This window comes from Rhincodon typus, chromosome 24 (genome assembly GCF_021869965.1).
Source record: "Rhincodon typus isolate 14 chromosome 24, sRhiTyp1.1, whole genome shotgun sequence".
NCBI classification, from domain to species: domain Eukaryota; kingdom Metazoa; phylum Chordata; class Chondrichthyes; order Orectolobiformes; family Rhincodontidae; genus Rhincodon; species Rhincodon typus.
The window spans coordinates 8,283,381-8,309,247 of record NC_063355.1 but is presented as its reverse complement, the minus strand read 5'-3'; the positions used below and the strand labels follow the sequence as shown (position 1 = coordinate 8,309,247).

Sequence of the window (25,867 nt, the reverse complement as noted above, 5' to 3'; positions counted from 1 at the left end):
AGACAATACATGTGAACCTGTTTCAGACGTAATGTGTCAATTAATACAAAATGGTTGCTGCTAAATTCAATAGGAAAAGGAGGAAAAACCTTTTACTTTACAACTGACGGAAAAGTGGAATTGAATGCCAAAAGGTAGCGCTGAGGTGAATAGCATAGATTCATTTAAAGGGAAGCTAGGCAAGTACATGATAAAGAAAGAAATGGAAAGTTCTAGAATTATCGTGGTTAGTGGCCTGTTTATATGTTCTATGACCCACCAAATTCTCATTTATCTTTTTTGTTCCTCTACATTTAGGTCATTAGCAGGAATCAGGTTGGTCAAACGTTGAAGAGCATTGAGAAAACAATTAAAAAGATTTTATAAAACAGCCTTAACTAACTGGAGAAGAACTGCAGTTTGCTCACAGAGATGATTGCTAACAAGCCAACAGGTATCTTTCTTTCACTTGATGTTCCACAGCTCTCTGGTATCATTTGGCGTCTTATGTATGTTCTGTTGCTCAGTTTCTTTGTTTTCTGCCTATTTTTTCTTAAGGTACAGAACAAACATCACGAGGCTAATTTTCTGAGATCTGGGTTGCATAATGGTAATGTCCATGGAACAGTAATCCAGAAACTCAGGCTAATGCCATGAGGGCATAGGTTTAAAACCCACCATAGCCGAAGGTGGGATTTGAATTTGGTTAGTAAAGTTGAGAAATGAAAACTAGTCTCAGTAATGGTGACCATGGAAACTATTATCAATTGTCATAAAGATGCTTCCAATTCAGTAATCTTCCATCTTTACCTGCAAGCATCTGCAGACCCACAGTAATGTGGTTGACTCTTGATTACCCTCTAAAATTACGGAGCAAACCACTTAGTTCAAGGGCAATAAATACTGGCTTTGCTAGTGACACCTACATCCCATGAAAGAATTCTTTTTAAATCAATTAATTCTTACAATAAAGGAAATGAAAGTGAATGAAATGCAACTTGGAAGAAGGTTCCTGCCCCAAAACATCAACTTTCCTGCTCCTCTGATGCTGCCTGGCCTGCTGTGCCCCTGCAGCTCCACACTGTGTTGTCCATGACTCCAGCATCTGCAGTTCTTGCTACCTCTTAGTGCTTAGTGTGACTGGATTAAGGGAATGTGAAATGTGCCACAATTGCAGCATTCCATTGCAAAGTCCGAGAGATTTGAATGGATAACTCCTGGCAGGGAGATCGCTGCAAGGCATTCATGCTGTTTTAAGTGCAACCAGTTCTACCCATGCTTTTCATTGGCTGCGTGCATCGGTTGGGGACCCAGCGTCATGAGTGGGTAGACCCTGCCGTGCTAAAAGAAAATAAAAATCATATACCTAAGGACTGAGCTATCCCAAACAGAAAATGGAGAGGAAGAAGACTGCAAAGAAGAAGAAACACCCAGAATTTAGAAACTGATACAGCCCATACTTTAGAGGCTGGGGTAGATGAGGGACCTGCACTTACTGAAACACCAATTGCACATGTCCAGGGAGGAAGGATAGCACAGGCATTGTTCACCTTATGGTGCTCAATTCCTGAACCAAGCCCTGCCAGATTACCAGATTACAAGCATCTTGGTTCAATGCAGGATTTCAAGTGACCAATAAACTAAGTAAAGATCAACCAGATGTTATTCAAACTTGAGTCGAGTATAGGAAACATCCCAAACACGTAAAAAATAAAATCCAGGAACTAACCTGTAAATAAACCTCTCTCCTTATCATCCAAAGCCCAGAACACTCCTTCCAGGTGAAGCCGCAATGTACTATCCTTTTTTCGGTTTGCTGTATTTACTGCTCACAATGTGGCCTCCTCTGCACTGGGTACACCAAATGCAGATTAGGTGACAGCTTTGCGAAACACCTCCATTCTCTACGCACATATGATGCCAAGCTATTAGTGGCCTGCCATTTAAATTCTTCACTTCATGCTGGCCTGCAGCATTATCGCAATGAGACTCGATGTAAGCTTCAGGAAAACACTTGTTCTTTCAGTTAGGCACTTTACAGCCTTCCAGGCCCAACACTGAATTCAGCAATCCAGATTATAAACTGTGCCCCTTGTTTTATTTATTTTTCTGTTTGTTTTGGTTTATTTTTCTTTCAGAAAGCAGTACACTGCTCCAGGACTATTCAACCGCCCTTCTTTCGTATGTCACTGACATTCATTGTTGGGTTGTTCATTGAGCAGCCTGATGAGCAACAAGACTGTACAGAACCGGGAAGATTGTAAGTTCAACCACCAGCCTGAGCTCAACTAGCTGATCTCAACAGAAATTGATCTCAATGACAGGGAGGTAAGAACAAATTCAGCCAGACTTCTCCTGATCATTTCTAATGATCTTCCCTCCATCAACCTCAACCATCTCTCCATCTCCCTGACCTGCCCTTCCCACCCCTGAATCTCCCTACAACCATGCTTTGTCTCCAGCCTGCAGGTATTGATCAGTTCAGATCTGTGCAGTGCAGATTCCTCCCTCTGTTGCCCAAAAACCCTCATACGCCTGCCATGGCCCCTCCTTCCTCCTCCGGTCAGTCAGCTCAATCCCTCTTCCACTGCTACAACTCAATCTCTGTGGACCAATGCCTGCTCTCCTGGGATTCAAGAAAGCTTCCCAGGAGAAGAAAGGTGGCTCCTGCTCAGTCCACAATGACCAGGAAGACGACTTCATCTGCTGTATGTCACCTTTAACCAGTCATAAATCTGAAGGATTTACTGCAGAACTAATTCCAAAAGTACCATTTAATCTAGCAAAATGATGATTTAATGAGTTTGTATAACATGCTAATGCATTAAAAGTAGGTTCCCACTGCATGCCATTGAAAAGACCTTATTTTGCCAACTATATTTTTGCACTAAGTTTTGTGCTCACCATTCTATCTAAACACATACTCAAGAAGCTGCCCAATGAGAGAATTCTGGATGACCTCCTGACATGTATTGTATGTATGTGGCACAATTAGGACATTGCACAACTGTCTGTCCTACTTCAGTCAAATCTGTGACAAGGAATAGCTAACAGCTCCAACAGTTAATCACAGACACATGTCAAATACCAGAAATGGAGATCTCCTCTGATTGCCATAAACATAAAGGGAAAGTTTTCTCTTGGTGGCTATTATTAGAGGAATGGGACATTAGAAGAATTTATGCTTTATCTCAGATAACAGGAAATCATTTCCATCACCAGCTGAGTGTTAGGATTTTGTTGCTCAATAATACCAGGGCTCATGGGCAAGGGTAAATGGCCAGTGACAAATTGTTTCATATTGTAAAGTAATTGTGAACAAACTACAGGAGGTTCACTTACTGCTTAGTGCTCGGTTCCCTGTAGGGGTGAGTTATACGTTTCAGAAGAACATGGAAATTGCTGCGTAAATAAAGACCCAGTGCACCTAGTTGTCTTTTTACTGTTCTGGTTGTCACACAATATAACAATATTGACCTGATTAAAGCAATTGGAGGGGGGAGGGCAACATCATAATGAAAATGTCACTGGATTAGTAATCCAGAGACTCTGGCTAATGCTCTGGAAACATGGGTTCAAATCTCACCATGACAGATGGGGAAATTTGAATTTAATGAAATATCTGGAATTAAAAGCCAGCCCAATAGCAACCTTGTAACTAATGTTGATTCATTGTAAAAATCCATCTGGTTCAGTCATGGGAAGTTCACTTTAGGGAAGGAAATCTTCCATTCTTACCTAGTCTGCTCTCCATGTGACTCCAGACCCATAGCAATGTAGTTGGCTGCTAACTGCTCTCTGAAATGCCTCTTGCAAACCATCCAATTCACAGGGCAGTTAGGGATCAGCAGCAAACAGTAATAGCGATGGTCACATCCCAGGAATGAATTGCTCAAAAAAATCTCAAATGCGCAGTATATATAAATGTTGTCATTTTGTCACCAATGAATTTCAAGGCATCTGAATGTTCTGTCCTCAAGGGCCATAAACTCTGTATGTTCTCATGCTGCATACTTGCAGTAGATCTAAGGATTTCTTTCAAAACTGTATGTCATTGATAGATAGATCTTGCATCGGGGCACAAAGATCTGTTTAGTTTGAGGTGAAAATAGGAGTAGGCTATTCAACCACTCAGACCTGTTCAGCATTTAAGTGTACATTGGTTCACACCATTTTCCCACCTTGCTCCATATTCTTAATATGCTGACCTAATAAAAGAAAATGCCTTAGTTTTGATTTTTACAATTGACCTAGCCTCCACACCTTGTACAGAGAAAGAGTTGGAGATTTCCACAGACTTTGTGTGAAGAAGTGCTTCCTGACAACACTCTAGAATGGCCAGACTCTAATTTTTGGACCATTCTTACAGGGGGGATATTTTTCTTCCAGGGAGTCAGATGTCTGTGGAATTCTGATCCTCAGAGACAGGATCATTGAATAGTTTTAGTACTTGGTTATACAGATTCTAGACTGACAAGGGAGTCAACGTTAACATGAGTAGACAGCAAAGTAGACGTGACTATCAAATCAGCCATGATCATTCCAATTGGCAGTAAAGGCTCAAGGGGCCAAATTGCTAACTTCTCCCAATTTGTATGTTTGTACAATGCCATACATACTCGAGTAAAAGCCAAACTCATACAAAAAATTGATTCTTATCTTTTGGCCCAAAAATTCTTTATTTTTCAATTATCCTGTGCTGAATTTGGAATTGAGGTTAGCCAAAATAATCTGGTGAGTTGTTTTCATAATTGTTCTTTACTCAGTAAACCTTCGGAAATGGATACCTGGGGCAGCAGTTCCTGGTTGAATTCAGCACCACGGCCAGCAATAGTCATAGAGTCATACAGCATGGAGACAGACCCCAAAGTCCAATCAGTCCATGCTGAACATAATCTCAAACTAAGCTAGTGCCACCTACCTGGTCCTGGCCCATGCCCCTCCAAACCTTTCCTATTCATGTACTTATCCAAATGCCTTTTAAACATTGTAACTGTACCTGCATCCACCACTTCCACAGGAAGTTCATTCCACATGCGAACCATCCTCTGTAAAAAAACATTGCCTATGTCTTTTTTAAATCTCCCTCCTGTCACCTTAAAAATGTGCCCCCTAGTCTTGAAATCCTCCATACTAGGGAAAAGACAATTACCTTTAACTCTACCTATACCTCTCATTATTTATAAACTTCTTTCAGGTCGCCTCTCAACCTCCTATCCTCCGGTGGAAAAATGTCCCAGCATATCTAGCTTTTCTTTATAACTCAAACCTTCCATACCTGGCAACATCCTGGTAAATCTCTTCTGAACCCTTTCCAGTTTGATAATATCCTTCCCATAACTGGGCGATCAGAACTAGACACAGTATTCCAGAAGAGGCCTCACCAAAATCCATCAGGTCCAGGGGATCTATCTGCCTTTGGCAAAACTAGTTTTCCTAATACTTTATCTCTAGTGATACTTATACTTATTTTCTCTCCTCCCCTTTTCATCTTCATTATTTAGTAGTTTTGAAATGCTTTTGGTGTCTTCTACCATTAAGACTGATACAAAGTATTTATATAAATCAACACCTCAGCCATTTTCTAGTTCCCCATTATTATGTCTCCAGCCTTACTCCCTCAGGGTCACTATGGCCTGTCTCTTCCTTTTTATATATTGAAAGAAGCTCTTACCTCTGTTTGATATTGCTTGCTAGTTTGCAATCAATATTTATTTTCTCCCTATTCGTTATTTATTAGTCATTTTTTGGGGTTTTTTTTAAAAGCATTCCCAATCCTGTGCTTTTCCATTAATCTTTGCCACCTTGTTGTTATTTTCTTTGAATTTGGTATCATCACAGTTGCCTTGGTAAACCATGATTTGTTTTTCCCTTTCCTAGAACCTTTCTTCCTCTCTAAGACATATATTTGCTATGAGTCATAAACTATTTTTTTAAAGGTTTTTCATTGTTCATCAAGCATCCTTCTGCTAAACTCCTTTCCCAGTCAACTCCAGTGGTTACAGCACCATTCAAGTGAAGCCTGTCCAACCAGAACAGCTCCCTTCTACCCCAGTACTGGTGCCAGTGCCCCACGAACTGAAACCCATTCCTCCTACTTCAATCTTTGAGCCCACATTTAGTCCTTTAACTCTTTAACTCCTTTTAGTGGGGGTATTTGGGTACACTGGGCACCTCAATCACAGTTTCTATCCACCCTATCAATTCCTGTCATCATCGTAACAGCACAATTACATCAGCCATTAATCTTCTCTACTCAGCCCAGCCTATTCAACCTGTCCTCTCTGTAGTGCAGTCTGATGCCAGAAACTGAATGTCAAACCCCACATGCAGCCTGCCAAAACTTAATACTTAAAGATATTTTAAACTGAATGGGAGCATGGATTTAAACATTTTATGGCAGGAATAGTCTGAAATTATTTCTGACTTGTTGTGGAATATACCTCTCCATGGACTCGCTTGTAATGTTGGGCAGGTGTCAAACCTGGATCATGGTTTTAACTGTGTTATATCAAGAACTTACCTCAAATTCACTTGATTTTCACTGACCTGGACTGAACCTGTGTGACAGGAAAATGAATGGTAAATGTAATCAATTTGGGTGGCCTGATTTGCAGAAATCAATTCCTCACAGAGTGAAGGATTTTATCGAACATTAGGAAAGAAAAGGGATAGTCCTTCAGGTATGATCTGCTCCAATTGGGATGCAAGCAACATCCCCATTCTAGTAAATCACCATTTGCCCTGATAGCCATGAAGAGTAAATGTTTTAAGTTGTCCTCTCAGATGGTAGCTGAAACCGCACCTGCCAATATAAGGGTTTCCATTCTTATGTCCTCTTGTTCTCAAACTGAACAGGATGGCCTCAGAAGACCTTCTAGAAAGGTGGTGAAGATATTGACTGGGAAGAAACTGAGACCCGCCTACCAATTAGCAGTGTAGATAATGTATATCAGGAGAACGATAATCCCAAGGACATGACAAGTTAGATTATGAAGCTATTGTTGTCATCGTCAGATTTTATCTGACGTTTTACAACTCGAACATGAAATTTTTTTATATGGTTCAATTAATATTTTCAGTACTAGTAATGAATTTAGTATTTTCAAATATACTAATAAATTAAAATTTATTAACCCCATATGAAGAGAAAACCCCTACAATGAAGGCATTGTGGTTCCTTCCAAGTCAGCACCAGTTTTAGGTTCAAATAATAGCATTGATGGGATAAGGGCATCGCTTTCTAAGCCATCATTTATTGCCCATCCCTAATTGCCCAGAGGCAGTTAAGAGTCAACTATATTGCTGTGGGTCTGGAGTCACAGGTTTACCAAACCAGGTAAGGATGGCTGTTTTCTTCCCTAAAGGATATTAGTGAGCCAGATGTGTTTTTCCTAACAATCATGGTCATTCAGGGAGACATGGTGGCTCAGTGGTTAGCACTGCTCATTCACAGCGCCAGGGATCTGGGTTCGATTCCAGCCTTGGGCGACTGTCTGTGTGGAGTTTGCGCATTCTCCCCATGTCTGCGTGGATTTCCTCCGGGTGCTCTGGTTTCCTCCCACAGTCCAAAGATGTGCAGGTTAGGTGGATTGGCCATGCTAAATTGCCCGTAGTGTTCAAGGGATGTGTAGATTAGAAGGGGTTAAAGGGGGATGGGTCTGGGTGGGATGCTCTGAGGGTCAGTGTGGACTTGTTGGGCCGAAGGGCCTGTTTCCACGCTGTAGGGATTCTATGATTAAACTCTTCATTCCAGATTTTCTTTTATTGAATTCAAATTCCTCCATCTGCTGTGGTGGAATTCGAGCCCATGTCTCCAGAACATTACCTGGGTCTCTCGATTAACAGTCCAGCGGTAATACCACTAGGCCATTACGTCTCCAGTAGAATTAGCATCAGAATTCACCAACCGAGTGAATATGTTGCTTTCGTATCATGTAATGAAATTTATTATTTGCTCACTTCTCACGGGAGACATCGATAAAACAAACTTCTATCTGTAGAATTTTAACTATGTGTAACAAATGTGAGAATGGGACAAGTGACTATAACTCCATAGCATGCCACTGCACTAATTGGTCTGCTGAGAACCTGGACATTGTAACCAAGGGAGTTATTTCACATAGTGTCTGTGATGAAAGGTTCAAAAACCAGCATGATTTGACCCCACATGAGGTATTTAGAATGAAGGGGTGATGAATGCCAAAAGAAAAGTTAGTAAACCTCAGAAGGTCATCGATGTTAAAAAAAGTCAACCTTGTCAAAGCAAGTGGCTGTATTATTTGTGCAGCTTATGTCTAAAAAGAGTACAGTGACTTTAGAAATATAAATGTGATCATTGCTAAGATATTTAGAAGAAAAACTAGCAAACAGATTTAACAATATTGTACATTTTTGAAGTGGTGTGATCACCGTACCTCCCAACCACTTCCAATTCAGTGTCCAGTGGGATAATCTCAGAAAGAGCTTCCAATGAAGAAAGGACAAAAGAACAGGAAGAAGGAAAAGTTGAGTTGTGTGATGGTAGTGCAGTCTCACTTACATCAGAAACTAAGAATGTTATTAATAGTCCAACGGATCCCAAACCTACATCAACTCTGTTGAGCAACTCATTGATAAAGCAAAACATCCAGACAATGAACAAATTATGCAAATATTATTCCACCCAGTCACGAAGCGTCTAGGATAACAGACAAGAAAATTAATACAGAAGTACCTACGCAATGCCATCAAATCATCCAGGCGTTGGTTAAAAACAGGCAGTTTGTTCAGAAGATAATGGATGCACTAGGTCAGATTAAGAACTTGGAAATTATTTTAGAAACAAACTATTTATTGCCTATAGGGCTTTTTTTAAAATTCATTCATAGGATGAGGGCATTGCTGGCCAGGCAGCATTTATTGCCCATCCCTAATTGCACCCCCCCAGGGCATTTAAGAGTCAACCACATTGCTTTGGGTCTGGAGTCACATGTAGGCCAGACTAGGTAAAGATGGCAGTTTCCTTCCCTAAAGGACATTAGTGAAGCAGATGGGTCTTTCTGACAATCGGCAACGGTCATCATTAGATTCTTAATTCCAGATATTTTATTGAGTGCAGATTCCACCATCTGCTGTGGTGGGATTTGAGCCCGGGACCCCAGAACAGTATCTGGGTCTCTGGATTAATAGTCCAGTGATAATACCACTAGGCCATCACCTCCCCCTTACGTAGGAAAATTTGTAAAGTGAGAAGAGAGAGCCAATAGAGCTCAGCTGTAGGACCCAGTAGATTAAAGGGAGAATAAAAAAGAACAGTTGATTGATTTAAAACGAGACACAGAGCTGCGACCCAAGATAGTGCTACATTACTATATTGAACAATACCAATACTACCCTACTACTAAGTTCCCTGTAAATTTTGTTGTGCCTGTGTGGACTTCTGTGTAGTCGGAATTATATATTTAAAGCAGAACAGAAGTCATACAGCCAAGAATGATGACGAAGGTGTGAGGTTTTTTTTAGTTGCTGCATGCCCATCCATGCGTGCATAAAGATTATAGGAAACCTTGCACACTACCCAGAATATTTGTCCTATGATTAAAGGTTTGTAAAATCCCTGATGCTATTCAAATATATTGAACTGTTTTGGTACGTAAGGCAGAAGACTTGGAAATTCTTAGAAATATTGATCATTGTGGACGGCCATCATGATTGGTTTTACAATTGAGGTGGGAGCAGTGCACTGTCTGTCTCTAGTTCCACTTGTCCAAGAGTCACAATATAAATTTAATAGTTTCACCCGATTCATGTCAAGGCAACTATATGCTTTCTCTATGTAAGACTTAAAATAAAAAGATCCATCAATCAGGTTTCTTCAATAAACACAAAATTGATCATTTATTGTAAACCAAAATGTATTCAATGAAGATGCAAAATTGGTGAATACACTTAGTTTCAATATGGAAATATAAATGTTTACCTCTCATATAATCTGAAGCAAATATGCAACTATTTGCATAAGATAAGAGGAAAAATGGATTTCTTTCTGCAGAGATGCAATTTGAGAAAAAACACTTCATGCCAATAAATTTCAGCTCTTGAAGGGTTTAAAAATGGACACGGTGTTGAATGTTCAGATTGCTTTTGGTTTGGCATTCTCAAATGTGTAGAAGACTGTCATCAACATAGACAATATCTTTGGAATCATTGCAAATGCAGCTTGCCCGGGAAACAGGAAATATATAGCACTGCTGCCTCACAGCACCAGGGATCAGGGTTCAATTCCAGTCCCTGTGTGGCGTTTGCACATTCTCCCCGTGTCTGTGTGGGTTTCCTCTGGGTCCTTCGGTTTCCTCCCACAGCCCAAAGATGTGCAGGTTAGGTGGATTGGCCATGCTAAATTGCCCATAGTGTCCAGGAATATGCAGACTAGGTGAATTAGCCACAGGGAATACAAGGAGAGGGTAGGGGGTGGGTCTGGATGGGATGCTCTTCAGAGGGGCAGGGTAGACTTGATGGGCTGAATGGCCTGTAGGGATTCTATGATTCTAATAAACAAACCAAAAATTCTTCTGAATTCTGTCCGAGATAACAGCCTAGTTTCACAAGTATTTTCTAAAAAAAATTGGAATGTCTCTCTCTGTTGAGCTTTCTTTCAGAAGAAAAATCGAGATCCTTAGAGCTTGAAATACATTCTTCATAATCATTTAGAAGACATCTTTAAATCATTATTAAATATGATGTATCTTCGTAAATAGTTCAATTTTAATAAGATTTTTACCAAAATTATCACAAAAGTTGGCCAGTGCTACTCATGTAATCCTATGCACAAGACTTTACTGCAAGAACATCTAAGTGTAATGAAAACATTGACCTTATTGCAAAATTTCCTTAAAGTGCTGTAAAACTCAATCACCTTGCAATTTGTTTTGATTTGATTGGTCATAAATTTATCCTTCAAAGTGCTTAAGTTTGTGTAATAAAATGAAAAAATGTTTTTACAAATGTATATACAGACATGACTATTGTAATCAAGGCAGATAAATATAAAACTAGTCCAATTTTAGTGAGAATGTTACGCGAACATTGTCTCTCTCATGATTGATACTCCCTTATGTACGTACAGACAAAAGGTGTAGTCATCATTATTAACTACAACACGAGGCAATACAATCTACAGCATTAGTATGTACTGATGATATAGCCTGAGTTAACAGCTTTCATTTAATAAAATTATTCAGTGGATGTGGGTTTCATTGACTGGGCTAGCATTTATTGTCCATCACTGATTGCCCCGGAAAAAGTGGAGGTGAGCTGCTTTCTTGAATTGCTGCGTGCAATTTGGTTGTAGACACATCTACAAAGCTGTTAGAGAGGGAGTTCCAGGACTTTTGTCCAGTGACATTCAAGATTGGCTTGAGAGAAAATTGTAGGTCAGAGTCATAGAGCTGTACAGCATAGAAACAGACCCCTCAGTCCTACTCCTCAATGCTGACCAGATATCTTAAATAAATCTAGTCCCATTTGCCAGCATTTGGCCCATATCCCTCTGAACCCTTCCTTTTCATATACCCATTCAGATGCCTTTTAAATGTTGTAATTATAACAGCCTCCACTACTTCTTTTGGCAGCTCATTCCATACACGCACCACTCTCTGTACGAAAACATTGCCCCTTAGGTCCCTTTTAAATCTTTCCCTTCTCACCTTAAATCTGTGCCCTCTAGTTTTGGACTCCCCAACCCTGGGGAAAAGACCTTGTCTATTCACCCTATCCATGCCCCTCATGATTTTATATACCTCTATAAGGTCACCCGTCAGCCTCCGACACTCCAGGGAAAATAGCCCCAGCCAATTCAGTCTTTCCCTATAGCTCAAGCCCTCCAACTCTGGCAACATCCTTGTAAATCTTTTCTGAGCCCTTTCAAGTTTCACAACATCCTTCCTATAGCAGGGAGACCAGAACTGCAAGCAGTATTCCCATGAATTTGCTGTTCTTGTCCTTCTATATGGTCGTGATTGTGGATTTGGAAGATGCTTTTGAAGGATCCTTTCTTGCTGTGCACCTTGTAGATGGTACACACTGCTGCTGCTGAGTGTTGGGTGGATTGAACATCTGAGGGTGCAAGGTCAGTCATGTAGGTGCTTTCTCCTGGATGATGTCACTCATCCAGGCAAGTGGGGAGTATTCCATCAGACTCCTGACTTGGAGCTTATGGATAGTGAGTAGGCTTTGGGGAGTTCAGAAGGTCAGCTACTTGCTGTAGGGTTTGTAGCTTCTGACCTGCTCTCGTAGCCACACTATTTATATGGCTAGTCCAGTTCAGTTTCTGGTTAATGGTAAACCCCAAGATGTTGATAGTTGGGGGATTCAGCAGTGGTAATGTTGTTGGTTATCAAGGGGCAATGGTTAGATTCTCTTATGTTAGAGATGTTGATGCCTGGCAGTTGTGCAGTGTGAGTGTTACTTGTCACTTGTCAGCCCAAACCTGGACTTTGTCCAGGTCCTGCTGCATTGAACAGAGACTGCTTCAGTATCTGAGGAGTCGCAAATGGTGCTGAACATTGTGCAATCATCAGCAAGCATCCCCACTTCTGACCTTATGATGGAGGGCAGGTTATTAATGAAGCAGCTGAAGATGGATGGGCCCAGAATACTAACCTTAGGAACTGCTGCAGAGATGCCCTGGAGTTGAAATGATTGACCTCAACAACTACAGCCATCTTCCTTTGTACTAGCTATGAATCCAACCAGTAGAAAGTTTTCCCCTCGATTGAAGGCTCTTGACATCAAGACAGTACTTGACCAAGAGTCATATCAAGGAGCCCCAGCAAAAATAGAGTAATTGGGAATCGGGGAAAGTGCTGTTATCAGATATTGATTGATAGCAAAATGGATGACCCCTTCCATCACATTACCGATGATTTAGAGTAGGGGGCTGATGGGTTGGTGATTGACTGGGTTGGATTTTTCCTGTTTTTTGTGTACAGTTCATACCTGGGCAATTTCCCATATTGTCGGGTAGTTGTCAGTATTGTAGCTGCACTGGAACAGTTTAGCTAGGGGCACATAGTCCAAGTCTTCAATACTATTGCCAGAAGATTTTCAGGGCCCATAGTCTTTGCAGTATCCAGTGCCTGCAGCATTTCTTGATATCACATGGAGTGAATCAGGTTGGCTAAAGACTGTTGTCTGTCATGGAGGAGGCCGAAATGGATCGTCCGCTTGGCACTTCGGGCTGAAGATTGTTGCAAATGCTTCAGCCTTATCTTTTGCACTGATGTGCTGGGCTCCCCCATCATTGAGGATGAGGCTATTTGTTGAGCCTCTTCTTCCAGTGAGTTTTTACCCACTTCCCATTTCCCTTTATCATATTTGGCACGATTAAACTATGTTGGACGTCATGGAAGAACCACGTTAAAACTTTAAATATATGTTTTGACAGCCTTTTAAATCTTTATTTATAGCCAGTGAGTCTCTGTGTTAAACACTAACTGGACAACCAGACTAGGATACCCATAAGACATACGACATAGGAGCAGAAATTAGGCCATTCGGCCCATCGAGTCTGCTCTGCCATTCAATCATGACTGATAAGTTCCTCAACCCCATTCTCCAGCTTTCTCCCCGTAACCCTTGATCCCCTTGATAATCAAGAACCTATCTATCTCAGTCTTAAATGTAATCAATGACCTGGCCTCCACAGCCTTCTTTGGCAGTGAATTCCATAGATTCACCACTCTCTGGCTGAAGTAGTTTCTCCTTATCTCCGTACTAAAAGGTCTTCCCTTTGCTCTAAGGCTGTGCCCTCAGATCCTAGACTGTCCTACCAATGGAAGCATCTTCCCAACATCCACTCTGTCCAGGCCATTCAGTATTCTGTAAGTTTCAATTAGATCCCCCCTCATCCTTCTAAACTCCAATGTGTATAGTCCCAGAGTCCTTGAACGTTTCCATTCCTGGGACCATTCTCGTGAACCTCCCCTGAACCCGCTCCAGGGCCAGAATATCCTTCCTGAGATATGGGGCCCAAAACTGCACACGATACTCCAAATGTGGCCTGACCAGAGCCTTATAAAGCCTGAGTAGTACATCCCTGTTTTTATGCTCAAATCTTCTCAAAATAAATGCCAACATTGCATTTGCCTTCCTGACTACTGACTCAACCTGCAAGTTTACCTTGAGAGAATCCTGGACTAGAACTCCCAAGTCTCCTTGCACTTCAGACTTCAGAATTTTCTCCCCATTTAGAAAATAGCTTGTGCTTTTATTCTTCTTACCAAAGTGCATGACCTCACACTTTCCCACGTTGTAGTCCATCCGCCACTTCTTTGCCCACTCTCCTAACCTGTCCAAATCCTTCTGCAGCCTCTCCACCTCCTCAATACTACCTGTCCCTCCTCCTATCTTTGTATCATCTGCAAACTTAGCCAGAATACCCACAGTTCCTTCATCTAGATCATTAATGTACAAAGTGAAAAGTTGTGGTCCCAACACTGACCCTTGCAGAACACCACTTGTCACCAGCTGCCATCCTGAGAAAGACCCCTTTATCCCCACTCTCTGACACAGTACTTTCCCTCTAAGGCAATCAGAGATGAAATTGCAAGCTCCTAGAAGGTTGGACTCATTCTCACAGAGTGGAGGTGTTCCACAAAGCTGCGATTGGTCTCATCAATATAAAGGAGACCATATTGTGAGCAGTAAATACAGTAGACTAGATTGAAAGAAGTACAAGTGAAATGCTACATCACCTGGAAGATGTATTTGGGCCGTTGGACAGTGAGGAGGGAGGGAGTAAAGGAGCAGGTCTTACACCTTCTGTGATGGCATGGGAAGGTGCCATATCATTGAGGAAGTCTTTGAAGTGATGGAGGAGTGAACCAGGATACCGTGAAGGGAACTGTCCCTGCAGAATGCTGACAATAGAGGGTTGGGAAGCTGTATTTGTGGAGATATCCTGCTGGAGGTGGCGAGGAATGGTACAGTTCTTCATGCTGCTTGTGCATTCAGCAGCCTGATTGTTTATTCTACAATCTGGATCCCATTCGAGGTATGAGAGTGCACTGCCCGCCGACCACACTACACTATACAGTTGTATCTTAGTATATCAGGTAGCTAAATGTGTGTGACCTACTGGAGAAGGTAATTCTTTTGCTGTTTGTTTTTATTTAAGGCTCTTAGTTATCAAGTTTCAAATGGTAAAGCAGCAACAGCTTGATTTATTATATCTTGAAACATCTTATCATGCAGCCTAGAAACTAACCTAACCTAAAAACTCGAGCTTGCAGACTAACTGCTGCAAGCATTGATACTTTCAGTAATATGTACAAGACACTTCTGCTGGATTACTGCACTTGGAAGGTTGATATACAACTTGCAAAAAATTGCATATTAGCATCAATACCTATGTAGATTGACAGGGTATTGGCCATTTATTTTACTTGGCACAGGGCTGTAGAGTAAGTAATTGCTCAGAACAGTGTCCAAGGATATAAGTGATGTTTCTATCAGAGGACTGTGCCATCTCAGGCTATTTTCCTGACAACAGGACAGTGAGATAGACAAATTCACAATCTTTGACAAGTTCTGTTTTTTTCTATTTTTTAAACACCAGGAGCTTGGAACAAGTATAGGTCATTAAATTAGGCCATGAACGATGTGCACCTTAACTCCAACTTACCCATCTTGGTTTCATATCCTCTAATATCTAACAAAAGGCTATCAAATTTAAAATGTTCAGTTGAACCCTAGCACTAACCTCTTACCATCAACAACCTTTTGTAATGTGTGATTTAGACTTACATTATGCTTTGTGTGGATATGTGTTTCTGCATACATTCTGCTTAACATATTAGCGTGTCAGTTTTAAAGTTACACCTCCTCTTTGCTATCTGTTTGCCAGTTCTGTGAGTCCCAATAACCATCTGATGTCTCACCCATTAATCATGTTGTTCAAAACCAGAATTCCATTACAGCAAAGTCCAGCCATTTACATATGGCACCAGAGCATAATTTTAACTGCATGCATTTATATTTATCCTTTAAATCAAATGAATGAAGCTGTCTGAATCAGAAATGTTTTGTGTACAATGCATAGCTATTTGTTAGCTGTTAGTTGAGAAAGTGAATATGCCTGTAATCTCCATGGCTGAGAACTCTTTACCCGTCTCTGGTTTTATAGTAAGACAGCAAGGACCAGTTGTCAGAGAAGCTCTGAATGAATGAGGGAACTGATGAGGTGAGTGTCACAGAATTGATACAGCACAGAAGGAGACAATTTGGTCCATTGTGCCTGAACCAGCTCTTCAAATGCACATTGTTACTTAGTGCCAATCTCCTGCCTTTCCCACATAGCCTTGCACACTATTTCTATCCAAATAATCATCAAATGCACCCCTGAATGCCTGAATTGAATTGCCTCCACCATTTTTCCAAGCAGTGCGTTCCATACCTTATCTACTTGCTGTGTGGAAAAAGGTTTTTTTTCTCACATCTCCTTTGCTTCTTTTTCATATTACTTTATATATATGCCCTCTTGTTCTTTTTTTACGGGCAGGAACAGCTTCCCCCTATCTATCCAGTCCACTCATGATTTTGAAAACGTCTATCAAGTCACTTCTTAATTTTCTTGTCTCCGAGGTCAATAGTCGCAACGCCTTCAATTTATCCTCATCACTGAAGTTTCCCATTCCTGGATCCAAACTTGTAAATTGTTCCTGCATTCTCTCCAATGCTTTCACATCCTACCCATACCTGAGTGTCTTGGAATCTGTACAATTTCTATGTTCTCTTCTCTTTGGATGTGCCCAACCCTGTGAAGGAAAGAGTGGGGACAGAGGAGAGCAGGGAGAACTTTCATGGAAGAGATTGTGAAACCAAAAAGTGGTAAATTACAATGAATAAAGTGAAGGATCTTTTTCTTATATGAGCAAATTACTGCAGATGCTGGAATGTGTACTGAAAACAAAAATTGCTGGAGATCACAGTGGTTCAGGCAGCATCCATGGAGAGAGAGCAAGCTGGAATTTCAGATCTAGATGACTTCATTAGAGCTAAAGTGTGGAGGGGACAGCATTTATTCAATAGTGGGTCAGGTAGGGGGTTGGAGTGCTGGGGGAGAAATGATGTTGATAGTTCAGATTAAGCAATTGGAATGTGAGAATGGCAGAATAACGCTGTGTCTAATTGTCAAACTGGAAAGAACAGACATTCCCACTGGGGTGGGAAGAGGGGGAAGAGGACATGGTGACAAAGAATGCAATAAGTAAAGCTAAAAGAAAGGGAAGGAATGGGAGTGGGTTCACAATCTGAGGGTGCTGAGCTCAGTATTAAGTCCAGAACATTGTAAAGTGCCTAGTCTGAAGATGAGATGTTGTTCCTCCAGTTTGCACTGTGATTCGCTGGAGCACTGCAGCATGCTGAGGGCAGACAAGTGGGCATGTGAGCAGAACGCTGTGTTAAAATAACCGGTTTTGGGAAGGTTGGGGTCCTGCTTGCACACAGACCTGAGGTGTTCTGCAAAGCAGTCACTCAGTCTGTGTTTGGTTTCTCCAATCTAGACTAGGCCACATTTGGTGCAATGAATGCAATACACAAGATTAGAGGAGGTACAGGTGAAATGCTGCTTCAACCAGAAACACTGTTTAGGCCCTTAGCTGGTGAGCAGGGAGGAGGTGAAGGGGCAGGTGTTGCAGCTTCTGTGATTACATGGGAAGGGAGGGGGATGATGTTGATGGTCGGGGAATGGACTAGGGTGTCCCGGAGGGAACGATCCCTGTGAAATGTAGATGGGGGAGTGAGGGGATGATGTGTTTGGTGATGGCATTCTGCTGGAGTTGTCTGAAATGGCAGGAATGTGGGCTTTGCTGGTAAGGCCAGCATTTATTATGCATCCTGTGTTTTCCAGAGATGAGGCTGTTGTCTCCTTTTCTGTAGTAATTTATGATTGAGTCGCTTACTAGGGCATTCAGAAAACAATTCAGAGTCAACTTTATTGAAGTGGACTGAAATCACAATTAAGTTTAGCTCGGTAAGAGAAAATTATTTCCTGCTTCAGAGGTCATGGGCAGCACGTAGTACACTTGTTAGCACTGCTGCCTCACAGCACCAGGGAGTCAATTTCAATTCCAGCCCTTGGTGACTCCCTGTATGAGTTTGCACTTTCTCCCTGCATCTGCGTGGGTTTCCACTGAGCGATCTGATTTACTCCCATAGACCAAAGATATGCACGTTAAGTGGATTGGCCATGCTAATTGCCCTGTAGTGTCCAGGGCTGTGCAGGCTGGGTGGATTAGCCATGGTAAATGCAGGGTTACGGGGATAGGGTGAGGATTGGGAATGGGTGGAATGCTCTTCGGAGGCTTGGTGCAGGCTTGATGGCCGAATGGCCTCTTTAGGCACTGTATGGATTCTATGATTAGTGAACCAGCTGATTTTGTTTTAAGACAATCCAATAGCTTCATGGTAATTTTTACAGTTATCAGGTCTATAACATAAGATTTTTAAGCTCAATTCAAATTCTCAAAGTGCTGTGATAGGGTTGAGTTTACAATTCTCACATACTAATTTAGAAAGATTGTCACTATGTTACCTTCCCAGAATACCTAAATGTTAGTTAGGGATGTAATTTTAAATGAATATGAGACAGTGCTGTTATCAGGAGGGCTTGAAGGTTCTGGGGCTGGTATGTTGACCTTTTATTTAAGATGTCAAGTTGCAGGAACAGCCAAATCCAAAGGATTGATATTACTACTTTGTTGACTGTTGCTGTCTTAAGTAAGTTAATTTATAGTGGTTTTAATCCCATTAGTCATTGACTTAGCTGTTCAGGGCAAGGTTTTAATATGAAATTTTAATTTTAATACAAGGTTTTTAATCACAGACTGTTTCAATATTATTCCAGTCAGTGGGGCATCTGTTGTTCTCTGTAACTCCATTCACCATTTCTGGATCAAATTCATAAGCTATGCAGATCACAAGGTAATGCAGAGAATGAAACGAATTATAACACTTTTTCAAAGAGCCAGCACAAGCACAATAGACCATATGGCTTGTATTTTGTAACCTATGGGTTTCCTAATCAGTATCGCCTCCTTCTTCTGAAATTTGCTGCGCTCTTAAGGGGACCATTCATTTCTAAAAAGATTGTAGAATTCCTATACTGTGGAAACAGGCCCTTCAGCCCAACTGGTCTGCACCGACCCTCAGAGCATCCCACCCAGGCCCATCCCCCAATAACCAACCTAATCTACACATCCCTGAACACTACGGGTAATTTAGCATGGCCAGTCCACCTAGCCTGCACATCTTTGGACTGTAGGACAAAACTAGAGCACCCAGAGGAAACCCACGCAAACATGGGGAGAATGTGCAAACTGCACACAGACAGTCGCCCGAGGGTGGAATCAAACCTGGGTCCCTAGTGCTGTGAGGCAGCAGTGCTAACCACTGAGCCACCATGCCACCCCTAGTTGTTAACTGAAAGAATTATCCCACAAGGTGTCACATTTTAACAAAAGCTTTTACTGTGTAAGAGAGTTAAGCAAAGAAAGTACTATGAATTTAACGTTATGTATTTCATAAAAGTTCTTTTTAAGTCTGAAAGTCTCAACAGTATGTTATTTATTCTACTGTTATTTCCATCCAGGAGCTCTCCTGTGCTTTGCGGGATCTTGAGGATTCCTTCACTTCACCTGGGATTAAATAAAGGTGTGCCACCGCTCTCAGAAATTCTCTTTGATTGCCCTCAGTGTTCCCACTGTTTGCTGCACTGGGATATTTGTGGCATCCTTCCGGTAGCATTCAGCTAAGCAACCCTTCAACACCTAACGATTGAGAACATCCCAGCCCAAGCATGGGCTTGTTCGCTTCCTTGCTCAATGACTCCAAAATCTGACATTCTTTGGTTCTGATCGACCTTTTTGCTTCTGATCGATAGTGCCTGACAAATTCACTCTTTGTGCTTCAAAGCTATTCCCAGACTACAACATAACTGCTGCAGTCATCTTCTCTCTCTGCCTGTTTGCAAGCTGTTCTAGTTCCACACATAAATTGCCTGGATTCTGTGAAAAATTACACACATGAACCCAAAATCAAAGGGTAGTTTCTGGAAACCTATGCATAAAACATAGAAATACACAAACAGGTGTAGAGGTTGACCATTCTGCCCTTCAAGCCTGCTGTACCATTCAGTTTCATCATGTCTGATCCTTTACCTCAATGCCATATTCCCACTTTCCCATACGCCTTGATGCCTTTAAAATCTAAAGGTTTATCTTTCAGTGATTTGTCCTTCACAGCCTTCGGTGCTGGAGAATTCCACGCGTTCACTGCCTTTTGAGTGGAGGCATTTTTCCTCATCTCAGTCCTAAATGGTCTATTCTGTATCTTGAGACTGTATCTCCAGGTTCTAGACTCCCCATGGAAAACATCCTCCTTGCATCTAGTCTGTCGAGCCCTGTTAGAATTTTAGCTGTTTTTATTAGAGCCACTCTAGTGAGTACAAGTCCAGTTGATTCCATCTCTCCCCATAGGATATCCTGCTAATTGTGCTTTGTAGCACCTTTAACTGTTCCTGGTGCTGCATACAGCCATACAGGGTCAAAAAATGATCAGCTTTCTTTGAATTTTCCTTATTCAGTGCTTGATACAAGCTTTGGACTTATAGATCAAGATTACCATTCATTACAGTTTCTAAGCTCTGAATATAAGTGAAACTTGGTGGCCTTTGATGGAGCTGTGCTGAAATTGGTAGACTTTTATTAGACAAAGCTGTTAAGGATTACAGAATCAATGTGGGTAAATGGAATTAATGTGTATCAGCCAAGATGTAATTGAACATCAAAGTAGCTGCATGACATATTCCAGTCCTGTGCTTCTGTGGCTGAGCAATTGACTAGTCAGTAAACACCATTTTCATTTTCAAAAGCTGCATCAGATATTATTGATGTAAGTTTTTGAGTAATTGTGACCTTTATGTACGAAGGTGAGTACACCTGCTTGTCATCCAATTTTACTGGAGTTTAATTAACAATTTTTGTTTATCACCACGTTGAATCAGATCCCATTCCCAAGGACCACAATAAGCTATTTCTAGTTATAGTCATTATATTATGCTTCTAGGCCTTACATCTGCTGACTACTCTCCACAGACATCAATCAGATCAATGCGCCACTTCTTCTGAAATCTTTCTTTCTCACTCTCCCTCTCTTTCTCTTTCACCCTCAATCTCTCTCTAAGATTGGCATGGCAACCACTGAAGAACAGGAGAGGATTCCATGGGATGGCATTCACATGGCGTCAGGGATGGTAATCGGAAGTGATGGCAAAACAAAATACAGGCTGAAGAGCAGGGATTTTCCCAGAAGACATGGGAAACCCTGGAATGTGAATGGAATGATCCTCTGCATTTCCTCAGAATCTAGTGCCAGAAAAGAACTGAAAAGGACAGCAGGTATAGATCACACCTGCAGCTATAGCCCAGGAAAGATATGCAGGGCTGTCAGATCCAAAAAGAGGTGATAGATATAAATAGAAAGTTGAAAGAAAGTAATTCTCCTGATCCTTCGCAGTGAGTAAGTAATACTTCTGGTACAATTATAAAATCATGCAGCACAGGAAACCATTCAGCCCTTTGTATCTGTGTTCTCTGAAAGAGCATTTAATTCCCTTGCTCTTCCCCATAGCCCTTTCCAGATATTTATCTCGTTCTCTTTGGAAGTTATTATTAAATATGTTTCCACCAGCCTTTCAACATTCCAATCTACAACTTACTGTGTAAAAAAAAATTCTGCTTTTCTCCACTTTTAGCAGTCCTCTTCATACAGTCATTTGGTCATATAGAAGTTGAGTTTTGTTGAAAATAGATACATTTTCTCTTGCACTCATCAAAAACACACAGGAAATACCAAACGACAAGGGGAGAAATGACATTTACACTGTATCAGAGGAAAGTGTGGATTTGTTGCCAAGATATTAGATGCCTCTACCAATCAGTGTCCAGTCGCTAACCAGTTAGCCTTTCATACGACCATAACATGTAGGAGTAGAAGCAGGACATTCAGCCCATCAAGCCTGCTCTACCATTCGGTGAGATCATGCTAATATTCAATTCCAAGTTCCTGCCTTTTGCCTATGATGCTTGATTCCTTTACTGATTTAAATACCTGTCGACCTCAGCCTTAATGACCCAGCCCCTACCTTACTCTCAGGTAAAGAATTCCATAGATTCACTACCTCTGAGAGAAGAAAGTACTTCTCATCTCTGTCTTAAATTTGCAACCTCATATTCTGAGATTATGCCCTCTGGTTCTAGACTCTCGCACAAAGGAAAACAATCTTTTCACATCGACCTTGTCAAGACCGCCAACAATCTTGTATGTTTCGATAGGGTCACCTTTCATTCTTCTAAACTCCAATTAGTATAGGTCCAAACTACTCAATCTCTCATAACAAGACACTCCTTCCATACCTATCAGCCTAGCGATCGTTCTCTGGACTGCCTTCAATATATCTTTCCTTAGACAAGGGGCCCAAAGCTGATCACAGTATAAATGCTGTTCTCCCTTTATGTTGGTGCTTATTATGGATTGTCCTGATGAGTACAATTGAAAACCTTTGACAAAATGTCGCTTTTTTTCCAGCAATGCTCAAATTCTCTTCATGATGAGAGACATAGAACATAGAACATTACTGCGCAGTACAGGCCCTTCAGCCCTCGATGTTGTGCCGACCTGTGAAACCAATCTGAAGCCCATCTAACCTAAACTATTCCATTATCATCCATATGTTTATCCAATGACCATTTAAATGCCCTTAAAGTTGGCGAGTCTACTACTTTTGCAGGCAGGGCATTCCAAGCCCTTACTACTCTCTGAGTAAAGAACCTACCTCTGACGTCTGTCCTATATCTATCACCCCTCAATTTAAAGCTATGTCCCCTCGTGCTAGCCATCACCATCCGAGGAAAAAGGCTCCCACTGTCCACCCTATCTAATCCTCTGATGATCTTGTATGTTTCTATCAAGTCACCTCTTAACCTTCTTCTCTCTAACGAAAACAGCCTCAAGACCCTCAGCCTTTCCTCATAAGACCTTCCCTCCATACCAGGCAACATCCTGGTAAATCTCCTCTGCACCCTTTCCAATGCTTCCACATCCTTCCTATAATGCGGTGACCAGAACTGTACGCAATACTCCAAGTGCGGCCGCACCAGAGTTTTGTACAGCTGCAACATGACCTCATGGCTCCGAAACTCAATCCCTCTACCAATAAAACCTAACAACGCTATCAACCGGGGTGGCAACTTTCGGTGATCTGGAACGTCCCAGATTCAGCTTGAGTTAGCTCACCTTAGCTGGGTTGTGATGAATTCCCAGTCCCCTGAGCCAAAGCAGTCACCTTTCCTGCCCACTGAGTTCAGATGGAAGCTGCTGGTGTGAGGAAGGGATGGGGTCAGACTGTGACCTGCCCTACTGCCTTCACTGTCTAAGTTCATACTCAAAACAATTTGCTGCTTACCTGGGCTGCTGAAGCCACCCCAGCGCTGCAAGTAAATTATGATGCTGAAATAATGAAAAGCTTGATGACTTGAGATCTCAATGACCCTGACAGTAACTCATTAGTAGGATTTACTTTTAAATCAAATCAGCTGTTGACATCTGCTTGTCTTTGCATTCAGTATTCATGACCTTGCAGTGGTACAGTGTGAAGAGAGGACACAAGAATGGGAAAAGTGTATTTGGTGCTAGTAATTAAGGCTGACCTTCTGTTTCAGGTTAATCCTGCAGTATCCAGTCCAATGAAGAATGACCAGTCCTGCAGGTAGAGAAATCATCACCCGATAGCACACAACCCCTTATCCACAACATAAGCAAGAGCACATTCCTCTCCCCTTTCGGTGGATGAATGCCTTGTGTAAACATTTAATTAAAGTACTCAAACTGTGAAGAGACTTTCTTACATTCAATGCCTCTGTTGACTGCTCAACTGAACTTGTACTATAGTTTTACTAATAAATGTTTTTTTGACAAATATTGTGTGTTTGTTACTCATATTGCAGTTGATTGCATTCCAAATCTGCCAGAACCCTACAATATTATTTGTAAGGCATCAACATTGAGAAATGATTTTTAGATTTGGTGGAGGTGACTGAGATAGAGAAATTCAGCTAGCAAACTCAGTTCAAGTTGGGACGGAGTGTGTGCATTTGTTGGATAAGAGAATCTAAATCTTTAATTTGTAAAAACATAAGTTAGTTTGTAGTTGGCATTAAACTGAGATTGATTGTTTAACTTCTGAATGTGCGAGCCATAAGTGTGTTTTTTTCCCCAAAGCTTGCATTGAAAGAACAGATTCATCAAGAACCAGCCAAAACTGGATCTTCATTAAATCACTCAGATTGACCCTATGTGATGGAAACATATAGAAGTAGTCAACTTAAAGTGACTAAGTACTGAAGTGTAGAACATAGAACAGTACAGCACAGTACAGGTCCTTCGGCCCACGATGTTGTGCCAACCTATTATCCTACTCTAAGATCAAACTACCCTGCATACCCTACACTTTACTCTCACCCATGTGCCTATCCAAGAGTTGCTTAAATGTCCCTAATGTATCTGACTCCACTACCATCACCGGCAGCACATTCCACCCACCCACTCTCTGTGTAAAGAACCTATCTCTGACATCTCCCCTGTACATTCCTCCAATCACCTTAAAATTATGCCCTCTCCTAATACTCATTTCTGCCCTGGGAAAAAGTCTCTGGGTATCCACTCTATCTATGCCTGTCATCATCTTGTACACCTCCACCAAGTCACCTCTCATCCTTCTTCGCTCCAATGAGAAAAGACCTAGCTCCCTCAACCTTTCCTCATAAGACCTGCCCTCCAGTCCAGGCAGCATCATGGTAAATCTCCTCTGCACCCTCTCTAAAGCTTCTACATCATTCCTATAATGAGGCAACCAGAACTGAACACAATATTCCAAGTATGGTCTAACCAGGGGTTTACAGAGCTGCAGCATAACCTCGCGGCTCTTAAACTCAATTCCCCTGCCAATGAAAGCCAAAACACCGTATGGCTTCTTGACAACCCTATCAACTTGGGTAGCAACTTTGAGGGATCTATGGACGTGGGCCCCAAGATCCCTCTGTTCCTCCACACTGCCAAGAATCCTGCCATTAACCCTGTATTCTGCATTCAAATTCGACCTTCCAAAATGAATCACTTCACACTTTTCCGGGTTGAATTCCATCTGCCACTTCTTTGCCCAGCTCTGCATCCTGTCAATGTCCCGTTGCAACCTACAGCAGCCCTCCACTATCCACAACTCCACCAACCTTCATGTCATCGGCAAACTTACTAAACCACCCTTCTACTTCCTCATCCAAGTCATTTATAAAGATCACAAAGAGCAGAGGTTCCAGAATAGACCCCTGTGGAACATCACTGGTTACTGACCTCCAGGCTGAATACTTTCCATTTACTACTACCGTCTGTCTTCTATTGGACAACCTACCATAGCTTACTATAAAGTTCTGGAGAAGAGAGGTATTTGGTTGCTTTTGTCTAAATAAAGCAGCTAATTGGTAAGTACTTTTAGTAGTGCAAGAAAAGTCTTTAGTTCGTGTTTAGACGTCTAGCCTTTTGTGCCTCTGTTCTTAAATATAGCTTGTTAGATATAAGATTGATACTGGTGTAAAAAAATCTTACAATAAATGGTAAAGTGTAGGGAAACTAGAGTGAGGGAAGAGGACTATGATAGACTTGAACAAAGTGCAATTGAGAGGGTGGAGGTATTAGCGGTTTTAATGGGCTTAAAATTTGGCTTGGAGACCGAAGGTGATGGTTGACGGGTGGTTTTGTGACTTGATGACTGGACATATCCAGTGGCATAAGACCA

General features: G+C 41.5%; 1 long non-coding RNA gene across 1 annotated transcript; it reads left to right on the top strand.

Moving 5' to 3' along the window:
* Positions 1-335: 335 nt before the first annotated feature.
* LOC125485925 lies at positions 336-23,942 on the top strand. The gene is made up of 4 exons (XR_007264629.1): positions 336-433; positions 2,118-2,307; positions 19,610-19,671; positions 23,739-23,942. It is a non-coding gene; the product is annotated as an uncharacterized LOC125485925 (long non-coding RNA).
* The last annotated feature ends 1,925 nt before the right edge of the window (positions 23,943-25,867 follow it).